The following is an 11,903-nucleotide window of genomic DNA, read 5'->3' as shown; positions in this document are numbered from 1 at the left end:
TTGAACTATTAAATCCCAACAGAGAAAACCATCTATAAACGCAAGAAGTCAACACTGATAATACCATCCGCCTCATAACAGGTTATAGTCGTCAAGCCCGCCAGATCACTAAATTGATTAAACAAGAAAGGCCCATCATCCTAACCGACCATGTACTCAAAACTATTTTGCCCAAAACTCCTACTGTAACATACAGACGAGTATATGCAATGCACAATGATTTAGTGTGCAGCAGTTCAGAAACAGCAAAATTGGACAATTGGCTGTCTCCCCGTAAGGTTTTATTTAGTTGCAGCAGTTGCCGGGCGTGCAAGTTTGGGGTGAATGTCAGAACACATCCAACTCCTTTTGACATCACCCCCTTCGCTCTGAAAGGCCTTTATACTTGCCGCACAGAACTAGCCGTCTATGTGCTAATATGCAGCTGTGAACTTACCTATGTAGGTAGTACGAAATTACTGGTTCACATGCGCATATTACAGCACTTAAGGGCAATAGTCAATGCCGACCCTAGCTACCCTGTAGCTCGGCATTTTAAAAGTGTACACAATCAAAACCCCAACCACCTGAGATATTTCGTTATCAATGCCGTCAACCCCAGTAAAAGGGGAGGCGATTATGAAAAACGCCTTAGACAGCTAGAATCGAAATACATTGTACTGCTTAATAGCAAAAGTCCGGGAGGTTTAAATATGGGGGAGGACCTCCATAATTTTCTATAACAGTAACAATGTTGTAATTATGGGCAATTCTATCCTTTATTTGGTCCACTAAATATGCACCAATAATACATTGTCTAATCTCCTTAAAGATTTCCAACAGGGTGTAGAGCCTAGGTCATACTCCGTTAGACCTATACATGCCAGTACAGTCTCCCCACACCCACAACAAGTACATAACACCTTCAAAGGTAGATCAAAGGTATAACGGTTCACGACAATAACATTATATTTTTATTATTTTTTAATTTGCACATCACGTCTATGTAACCCATAGACTGCGCACTTATTTTTTAGGAGACTCACACATTGTTTTGTGGGTTCCTATTTTAGCACCTATGCACTTTAGAGTACTGCTATTGAAGCAACATGCAACACATAGCAACATATTTAAGGTGGCACTACATACAACCAAAGAGAGCCTTGCTTGGAACAGGGACTCTGAGTATTTGTACAGACAATGATGAACGTTTTTCATTTGAGCCCTAAAATGCAAACTGTGTTAAAAATTACATTGAGCACAAATGGTAAAGAAGCAATATGTGATAAATGACATTGCGATAGTTAGGGACTGTAAGTATTTGTACAGATAACAAAGAGTCTTTTCTTTTGGGTCCCAAATGAAAATTATGTATGTATCATATTGATTTTACATCACAATGCAATTATATGTGACAATTTGTTGATAATTGCAATGTTATGCTCCACTTATTTCAAGTGCCATATATGATAGATAACAAATAACCTATATAACGTATAGAGTATGTATGGTGTTAAAATGGTGACCATTGAAAACATCTCATTTAAGATCATATGAGTTAATATCGTCCTTTGTTGATGTTTACTAGCCTGTATCAATTTGGCGCTCTTTCATATGTGGCAATTTCTGTTAAATGGCAGCTACTCTTATCACTCCCCAGCAGTGAGCAAGGACGTGAAGTCCGAAGCGCATCTGATGACTTGCACCACAATCGAATAAATATTTAAAATTACAACCTTAAGACTGACTGGCTAATTCTTGAAGTCTACGTACCTGTCGATGCGGCGACGCAGTTTTCCGACAAGTTGGATTTGCATATATATATATATATATATATATATATATATATATATATCTGCCACTCCACTTCGCAAGCAGGACGCAGGCGCTCTCTTCTCCCGAAAAGACACATGGAGCACAGACCCAAGTAAGTGGAAAAATTGTCGGTTTATTGAGCTGTTACTCAGTCGGCCATTACGCGTTTCGGTACTGACGTACCTTGATCACATGACACAGTAAATGGTCACCTGGTTTCTTATATACCAACATTTGCATTTTTTTCTCTTTTTTTGGTGATGCAATTTTAAAGTGACAGTGCTCTAATAATTACAAATCTGTACATTAGTTGTTGTAACATTTGTGGGCTCTATGACGCATTTTTGCGCGACATTTCATGTCGGTCTAAATACCATAAGATACATTCACATAACAATATATACATGTTCACGTCATATTTACATGTGTTCCTGTGCAAATTTTGCAATAAAGTGCATTTGATTACGGTATAAATACCATAGAGCAGATTATAGAGAGTATTATAAATATATAAATAAATAAATATATATACATTCGTTAAAAAACTCATTTTCTTTACAGCTCTATTCCTCTTTATACAAGACGTGCAAGAACGCATGTGCAAAGTAATGCTTATTCATAGTTTCATGTTACATATATGTAGTATCTTTGAGATTGATTTATTGGAGCCGCTTATATACTCAGGACAGATTATACTGCGATTTTAAAAAAATCCTATTCAGAAGCCTCTGATAAGGATGGTTTTGTAAAGAAGAAAAAGTGTTGTTGTGTAAACCCTGATGACAAAAAGCAGAAAAAGAAAACTCCCTAAAAAGTGTTGCGACTTACAATTCATAATTTTTTATGTCTATGAATTGTTTTATTAAAAAAACAGTTACCAATAAAAACTTTTTATTTTCTATTTCTTGTTTTATGTTGAGGCTCTATTTATCGTGATACACTGAGATTTCATTTAAGTTTACCAGGGGAAGTTGTTTATTGGTATATCTTTTTATTCTGTCTGTTTTGATATACTCCATTTTAAGAATGTTATTGTTACATGCTTTTTGACTGTTCTTATAGGCTTGTATATAGATCTTCAGTAATGTTCAGCCCATACGGTTGTTTAGAATCTAGCTTTAATATGTAGCTGGTTTCTAATCTTCTTAATTTTTCATCCCGATCCCCCCCTCTCTTACTTGGGGGTATTGTGTCAATAAGGTAGTATTTAAGTAATTTAACATCTCCCTGGTGTTTTTCATTAAAATGACGGGCAACTGGGTAACTCGGGTCTTTGTTTTTAATTACACGTATATGTTGCAATATTCTTTTATGTCCCTGCAATTTTGTGCTTCCCACATATTTTAAATTGCAGGGACACTCGAGGATATAGACCACGTATTCCGTTTTACACGTTAGCATATGTTTGATTTGTTGGTCACCTTTCCCAAATGCTAAGGTAAAACTCTTTTTATTCACTCCATTTAAGCAAGCTTTACACGTTTGACATTTATAGAATCCTTGTCTCTGGTTAAACCAGTTCTTTTTGGGGATTTCTATTGGATTGTTCACTACTAATCTGTCTCTCATATTTGGTGCTCTCCTATGAGTGACCGTTGGCTTGTTTGGTAAATGTGGACCTAGTACTGGGTCATTTTTTACCAATGGCCAATTTTTTCGAATAATTCGACCAATTTCTTTATTTTGTTTGTTGTAGCTTACAATCATTCTGAATTCGTCATCTTTTGGTATCTCTGTTTTTGATACTTTCGTGTTTGTCTTTGCTAGGGCTGTTTCTAGAAGTGAACTTCTGTCTACCTCGTTACTTTTTGTTATTGCATTTTCAATGCATGTTTTTGAATACCCTCGTTCTAAAAATCTGTTCTTGCTTGACTCTTGTGCTTTAGATAGTTCTTCCGGTGGGCTACATATGCGTTTGATTCGTAACATTTCACCATATGGAATGCTTTCTACTAGATGTTTTGGGTGATGGCTGGTTGCGTGTAAGATGGAGTTTACAGCTGTTGGCTTTCTGTGTATTCTTGTCTCCAAATTGCCATGTTCTATATAAACCTCAACATCTAGGAATGTTACTTTTGTGGGGCTAATGTCTGCAGTAAAGTTCAAGTTGATGTCATTTTGGTTAAGTTTATCAATGAATGTTTCAGCCTCTGTTTTCGTGCCTTGCCATATAATAAACAAATCATCGATATATCTCCACCAACATTTTACATGGTTACTCAGTATGTTATTGAAGTTGCGATGGAGAATCAGTTCTTCCCACCACCCCATATGGAGACAGGCGTAGCTAGGGGAGAAACTAGCTCCCATAGCTACGCCTCTTATCTGTTGGTACAGGCTATGCTGGAAGAGAAAGATGTTATTGTATAAACAGAATTCCATCATATCTAATAACATTTTGCTGTGTTCAGCATAGACAACGTCCCTTTGTTTGAGATAGAATTCTGTAGCCCGCATGCCATCTCTATGACTAATACTCGTGTATAACGAGGTAATGTCCATTGTTATCAGCAGGAAATCTGATTGCCACTTTATATCTTTTATTTTGGCCAAAAAGTCTCCTGTGTCTCTCAAATATGATGGTAAATGTTGGACATGTTCTTGTAAAAAGTGGTCGATATATTGCGACATGTGTTCTGTTAGGCTGTTTATCGCAGAAATGATCGGCCTGCCAGGTGGGTTCAGATTATTTTTATGAAGCTTCGGTATGAAATATAGCACCGGAGTTGTTGGGGTGTTATTTTTCAAAAATAGAAATTCTTCTTTATTTATCAAACCTTTGCTTTTCCACGCAAGTAGCTTAGCATATAGTTTTTCATTTGTCAGTTTCAGAATATTTTGGTCACATCTGCGATAACAGTCCTGATCCATAAGTTGTTTCTGGGCTTCTAGTAAATAGTCTGTTTTTTTCCAGATAACTAGATTGCCTCCTTTATCAGCATTTCGTATCACCACTTGTCTATTTTTAGATAGTTTGCTCATTAGTTGTTTATATCTTTTTTCCATCTTTCTTTTCTTCCTGTTTTTTGGTTTGTTTATAGCCATGTTGAGGTCTTTCAGTTCTTTCGTGATTTGTTCATGGTAGATGTCTATTCCATCTCTTGGCATTATTGGGACAAACTTTGATCGAGGTTTGAAATTGGTAGTACAAGTTCTATTCACTTCTGTTACATTTTCTGATTCAGTGTGTGATTCACCGTCTTGTGTTTGTGTTGTTTCCATTTCCGCCAATTCCTCAATGAAGTGTCTTTCTTGAGTGTTAAATATTTGTTCTCTTTCATTTTGATCATTTCTCAAAGGTATTTCAGGTATTGGTATTTCTTTTCCGCTTTTTAGTAGATGGTGTTTTCGCAGTTTTAGTTTTCTGATGCCTTTGTAGATATCCATTCGCGTTTTTGCGTAGTCAAAGGTACTTTCAGGGGCAAAGGACAGACCCAAAGACAGGAGTTGTAATTCAGCCGTGTTTAGAGTTATGTCCGATAAGTTCGTAACTGTGATGTTATTCATTGCTGTTGACGCTGTCGATGCATTGGGGGATTCTACTTTCGATTCCACCTGCGCGTTTGATATCTCCTTGTTGGTTCTCCTTTTCCTTGCCCGTCTCCTTTCTCTGCGTTTGCGGGTTTGGCTTTTGATTTTCCCGGCGGTTTTGATGTTTGGCGCTTTGGCCGAAGGATTTGTTTTTGTTCCTCAACTAAAAAATCAAGCTCTTCCACCATTGTTATGTTAGTTGGTACTCGTCCAGATCTTATGTGATCAGAGTCACTTTCAATTGCCGAGCTTAAACTAGAGGTTGAGGATCCTCCCTGAATATCTTGTCGGGAGTCTTTATTTGCCTCTCTTATACCGCTGAACTTTGAGATTTTCATGTTTTCATATTTTTTGGCAAAAGTGAAAATTCTGCCACACTCATAATCGTTTTTGTCTCGGTGATACTTGTACGTTTTACGCTCTCTTATTTTTTCTTCCTCTTTTTGAAGCCTGTTAGTCATTTCTTGTCTTAGTTTAGTTGCTTCATCTGTTTGTCCCATATTTTTTATTTCTTCATTCATTTCATCTATTTTTTCTTGTAGTTTTGCGCGGTCCGATTCCGCGTACTTTACCAAGATTATCATCAACTTTCTCGATGACTCCAGATTGGTCTCCGCCCATTCTCTGAGCATGTTTGGGTCGGGGATCTCGTAACTAGGTGCCAGGAGGATACGCAAACCCCTTGGTACCCGTTTTACATCCAAATATCTTTGTAGTGACCTTCCCTCCCACCATTTACTTTGCTCCTGTTTGCACATTTTCTCCAGTGCCCGAAATTTATCTTTTAGTGTATCACTTTTAGCATTTGATGTCCCAGGTGCATTCTGGGATTTAGTGTTCAATCGCGGTGTCACAGCTTCATCAAACATTTCCACCGCTTTAGCCTCTCGATCTTTTAACGTGTCTGACGACATTGTAACAGCTCTTGTAGTTTACCGATAGTTTGGCGTTTAGTCACTACCGTTTCTGAGTGTTTATTGTGTCCAAACACTACGGTCGCGTGACAAAGCTCACTTTCCTCGTCACCCAACTTGTTGATGCCGTGCTGTGCGTGTTCTTACCTTCAGCTTTTCGCCGGCACGTCTCACGTCCTCCGACCCGGGACTTCCGCTACTCCGCTTACTCCGTAAGAAACTTGCTGCACGTGTAGCACCGTTGGGGGGCTCTCCGTAGATTTGTAATCCTCCAGGATAACTTGTGGTTTTTTATGTCCGTTGCCAGACGCCTCCTCTCTACTCCGGAAAAAGCCCTTTCTGTTTCAGGCGAGGGGTCTGTGTAATACCGGTAAAGGAAGGACACCGGTCATCAATATCTCTGCCACTCCACTTCGCAAGCAGGACGCAGGCGCTCTCTTCTCCCGAAAAGACACATGGAGCACAGACCCAAGTAAGTGGAAAAATTGTCGGTTTATTGAGCTGTTACTCAGTCGGTCATTACGCGTTTCGGTACTGACGTACCTTGATCACATGACACAGTAAATGGTCACCTGGTTTCTTATATACCAACATTTGCATTTTTTTCTCTTTTTTTGGTGATGCAATTTTAAAGTGACAGTGCTCTAATAATTACAAATCTGTACATTAGTTGTTGTAACATTTGTGGGCTCTATGACGCATTTTTGCGCGACATTTCATGTCGGTCTAAATACCATAAGATACATTCACATAACAATATATACATGTTCACGTCATATTTACATGTGTTCCTGTGCAAATTTTGCAATAAAGTCATCAGCCAGGCTATCTTGAATCCATTGGCAGTGATCAAGGGTCGCACGTCTGGGCAAGAAAATTAAATAATTTGAAGTTGCAATTAGGAATGAAAATGCAACACCCACAGCATGATCTTTGCAAAAGGCCTATGAAACTATGTTTCATTGCCAAGATGAAAGGGAATGGCTGAGGGTTGAGAGTCCTGTAAAACTGCTGAGGTTATCTTTAATAATCAGTTAGATAGTAGATAAAGCATCTACAGAGGTCCGGGGAGGTGTTTACCTCATAAATAAATGAGGTAATGTGTCCCTAACAATATCAAAGTCATTATGAGACAAGCAGTAATAAAGTAAATCATAAGACTCAAGTAGGTTCAAAATCAGGAGAGTTAGAAATCCTCAAAGTTTATAAAATATTTTTAATCGCAGTACGGATGGCAAAAATCAATAGTCAAAAAAGCATAGTAAATCACTGTAGCGAGTTAGAATAAGGCTCAATCAAATGCAGCACTGGGTCTGACATGAAGCCAAGTCTTTCAGTAAAAATATTTTAAGTCCAAAGCAACGGACACAATAATGAAGGCCTTGTCTCAAAGAGTCGAAGCAAAGTAGACTGACTTACCTCCAAAATCTGCGTGCTATATAGCAAAATGCACAATGCAAATAACATGATCAGTATAAGGTGATTTAAATTGTTGGACAACTTGACAAATCAGAAAAAGAAATGTAATGCAGATCATCTAACACCATCTCAACACCATCCCCTAAATGAATATTAAGACAACCCCTTCTGACCACATATCATTGGATGTGTCAGTACAAATCTAATTACACTAAAAACAATGACTGTCTCCTATTATGATTAGGCAATCAAACCGGGCACAACCATTGGCCGGAAATGAGCGACGCCAAGAAACGAGCCACAAACGAGAAAACAGAAGTCTCAGCATACATCGTACGAGGGCCCCGAACACAACGCTGAAAACGGGCCAGAATCTCCCCAATCTGGCGGGAGCCACATGGAGGCATCCACACTACCGCCGCCTGGGCATTACCCCCAGGTCCCTCCTGACCTCGTCCCATTCCTTAAAATATGGAGATGACTATCTCCACGACAGAAAAAAAGAAAAGGAGAATGCTGGGATACCCTACCTGCTCCCTCCCACTGGGAGTACATAAGCGGTGCCAGCCCAGTATGCAGCCTGTTCTTTTTTCTGTCTCCGACAGAATGGTTTGTTGTATGCTGTGATTTTGCTGCACCTGCTCCTGCCGGTCTGGGGTGGCGTGCTGGTCCTTCTCTGCTCCTCCTGCCCGGCTGCCTGGCTTCTCGGGCAGGGGTGCTGTTTCCTGATGTCTGCCTCCCAGCCTGCCTGGCTTGCTGGATTGCATGGCTTCTTCCTAGCTGGTGTTCCGGATTGCTGGCCCTTTGCGGCTGGTGCGCCGTCTCCCGATGTGACTTCCGGGTCACCTGTGCGCGTCTCCCCGTGCTTGGCCGGGTGGGAGATGCACTGCTTCTGTTGTTGGAGGAGCGCTCTGGATGGATTCCGGAGCCGGCTGGGTGTGTGGGGGCCTTGTTCATGGTGCTGCGGCCCCCACTTCGGGTGAGTCCCGGTTTGCGGTGTTGGCTCTATCATGTTGTGCAGTCCTTGTCTTTCGCTTCGACGTTTCCCTTCCGTTTGTCCTTTTCCCTTCATGTTGATGGGGGTACTTGGCTGGCTGCCGGTTTCGGTGGTATTGGTGCTCGCTTCGGCGGCGCGTATACTGGACTTGGCACGGTACTGAGTAGATTATATAGCCCCTGCGCAAGGTTGTCACGCAATTTCGTGAAGCGTGATATGTCTTGCTGCTGGGTTTGGCCCGTTTCCCAGCGCTGCGATGCCTTCCCCAGATGTCGCGGTGGTGTGGTCTGCCCTGCCTGGCGCTGATGTCCTGGAGGTAGTCTGGGCAGTCTATTGGGGAGCGGTGGGCTGTTGGGGTGCTCTGCCTGCCCTCCTGGTGAGTTCCGTGTAGCGGTCCCTGTTTCTTTCTTTTTTATTGTCCGGGTTTCCTGCTGTCGTTCTTTTGCAGGTTCCTCCTGGGCCTGGTCCTTGGCTCCCTGGAAATACATAGACGACGTGTTTATAATTTGGCTTGGTTCAATGCAAGAAGCTAACTATTTTGTGAAGGATATTAACAACAATCAACTGAATTTAAAATTCACAGCTAATATTAGCGCAAAAGAGGCAACTTTTCTAGATGTGCAGGTTAATATAGTGCATAATGAAATAACAACTAGTCTGTTTAGGAAAAGCACAGCAGGCAACACCATCCTGCACACGAGAAGTTTCCATCCACACCACACTATTACAGCCATCCCTTATGGGGAATTCTTGCGTATACATAGGTCATGTAGTACCCATGAGATGAGAGATAAACACCAACAAGACTGCGAAAACAGACTCTTTGCCAGGGGCTACAATGCCAAAAAATTAGATGCCAGCATGTCAAAGGCCAATCGCCTCAACCGACTTGAACTATTAAATCCCAACAGAGAAAACCATCTATAAACGCAAGAAGTCAACACTGATAATACCATCCGCCTCATAACAGGTTATAGTTGTCAAGCCCGCCAGATCACTAAATTGATTAAACAAGAAAGGCCCATCATCCTAACCGACCATGTACTCAAAACTATTTTGCCCAAAACTCCTACTGTAACATACAGACGAGTATATGCAATGCACAATGATTTAGTGTGCAGCAGTTTTCCCAATACGCTGCATGGTCAACTTTGAGGACATGTTCCTCCCACTAACCCACGTGGAGCCACGCGTAGGTGGGGGAAAAACATGCCCCCATCGCCACCCCTCTTAATTGCTTAAATACCACATTGTTAAATGAGAAGATATTATTATTAAGACATTTGTCTATCATATTAATAAGCATTTTGTCATGCTGGTACAGTTCGATAGGGTGTTGGTCCAGATAGTATTTGACCGCTCTTATTCCATTTGCGTGTGCTATGCTAGTATATAGCGTGGCTATATCCATTGTCATGAGTAAAAAGCCGTCAGACCATGTGCATTGATTCAAAAGATATAAAAACTCCGTTGTGTCCTTGATGTAGGCTGGTAGGGAGACAAAAAACTCTTGCAGATAAAAGTCTATGTATTTGGATGTGTTTTCAAATACACTGTTAATCGCCGATACGATGGGCCTGCCTGGCACCGGTGTTTGCTGTTTATGTACTTTGGGTACAAAATAAATGTTTGGTAACACCAGGTGAACTTTGTGTAAAAATGTTAGTTCATCTTTTGATAATAGTCCCTCACGTTTCCATAAGTACAGATCTTTTGCATACGATTCCTGGATCATTTTAGCAGTTTGAAAATCTGTTTTAGCATAGTTCATCATTAAGATGTCGATAGGCTTCTTCGATGTAGTCTTGTGTGGCCCAAAGCACTGTATTGCAACCTTTGTCTGATTGATTGATAACAGTTTTGTTGTCTTTTTTTAACTTTTGCATCAGATTATTATATGCTCTCATGTTGGAATTAGGTGGTTTGCGCTGCTTCATGGTTTTAAGTTGAAGTTTCTTGAGCTCCTCTATCAGTCTATCGGCATAGATGTCAATGGCATCTCTCGGCATGCTGGGATTGAAAGTCGATGATGGTTTGAATGGACTGTCACTGGTCATGTTGATGTCAATGTCCTCCGTGTTAGCGATCATTTGAGTATTCACATCTTGATCATCCTCAGTGCGTAGATGGTGCATAGTACGCATTAAGCTGACATCTTTAGCTTGTAATCCGCTTTTTTTAGACTTGGGGTTTGTTTCTATATATATATATATATCCAACAAAGTGTGTCCTGACTAGAAAGAGACACACAGCAGGTAGGTATGAGTTCGGCGTTTAATTGAAGGAAGCTGCAACAACCCGGTAAAACAAACAACACAAGTAAATGTCCTTTCGCCGACGCGTTTCGTGCGCTGAGCGCACTTCTTCATAGGCAGACTGATGAGAAAGTGTCCAGCAGGCCATAGCACCTGAATTATACATGACTTTCACCAGAATGGGCGGAGGCAGTTCGCACTGCCTTCTGGTCAATGGGGTGCTGTGGCATCGAATCACCGTGGAGTGCTTGCACGTTCTCACTATTGTCAAATTGTATTTCCCATGTGGGTTGATGTGAGTTTCAACACAGAGAAGCTGCACTGTATAACTTCCATTTCGCACCTCCTGCACCTTGTTGCTGGAAAATCACAAGACTTCGACCCACTAGGGATAATTTGTTCAAATTGAAAGACTCTGAGAAGCCGCCCTACATGGGAAAAACCCTATGCACTACGATGCCCAGAGTTCCACGGATGGACATGCCCACTGAGGCCGGCATTTGGAAAATATATTGTGCTATGAACGGTGTTCTCAGTGACTCTTGACTATGCCACTGAAGAAGGGATTTTGTTTCCTGAAACGCGTTTGGCTAACTTTTATTTGAAGTCTGTACTTGAAATGCTGCCTGCCTACACGATGTAATTAAAAGAGAAGTGCGATGCAAATTCCTAGAGGCTTCACTCCGTTTTGGGCTTACCTGCTTGTTGGGATATATATATATATATATATATATATATATATATATATATATATATATATATATATATATATATATATATATATATATATATATATATATATATATATATATATATATATGTATGTATGTATATGTATGTATGTATATATATATATATATATATATATATATATATATATATATATACTGAATTTATCCACACAACTGTAGCAGACACCAGCGTCAGATCGTCAGTTTTCGCTTTTTTTTTAAATGTATTCAAGCTTTTCCACCATTACGCGTTTCAGCAGAC

At 40.4% G+C, this 11,903-nt stretch overlaps 1 non-coding gene across 1 annotated transcript; it reads left to right on the top strand.

Moving 5' to 3' along the window:
* The first annotated feature begins 8,773 nt into the window (after positions 1-8,773).
* On the top strand, positions 8,774-8,879 carry LOC147711875 (U6 spliceosomal RNA). The gene has a single exon (XR_015296271.1). It is a non-coding gene; the product is annotated as a U6 spliceosomal RNA (small nuclear RNA).
* The last annotated feature ends 3,024 nt before the right edge of the window (positions 8,880-11,903 follow it).

The sequence above is a fragment of the Lissotriton vulgaris genome, chromosome 5 (assembly GCF_964263255.1).
Source record: "Lissotriton vulgaris chromosome 5, aLisVul1.2, whole genome shotgun sequence".
NCBI classification, from domain to species: Eukaryota; Metazoa; Chordata; class Amphibia; order Caudata; family Salamandridae; genus Lissotriton; species Lissotriton vulgaris.
The sequence above is the reverse complement of the archived record's forward strand: the minus strand, read 5'-3'. Positions and strand labels throughout refer to the sequence as shown.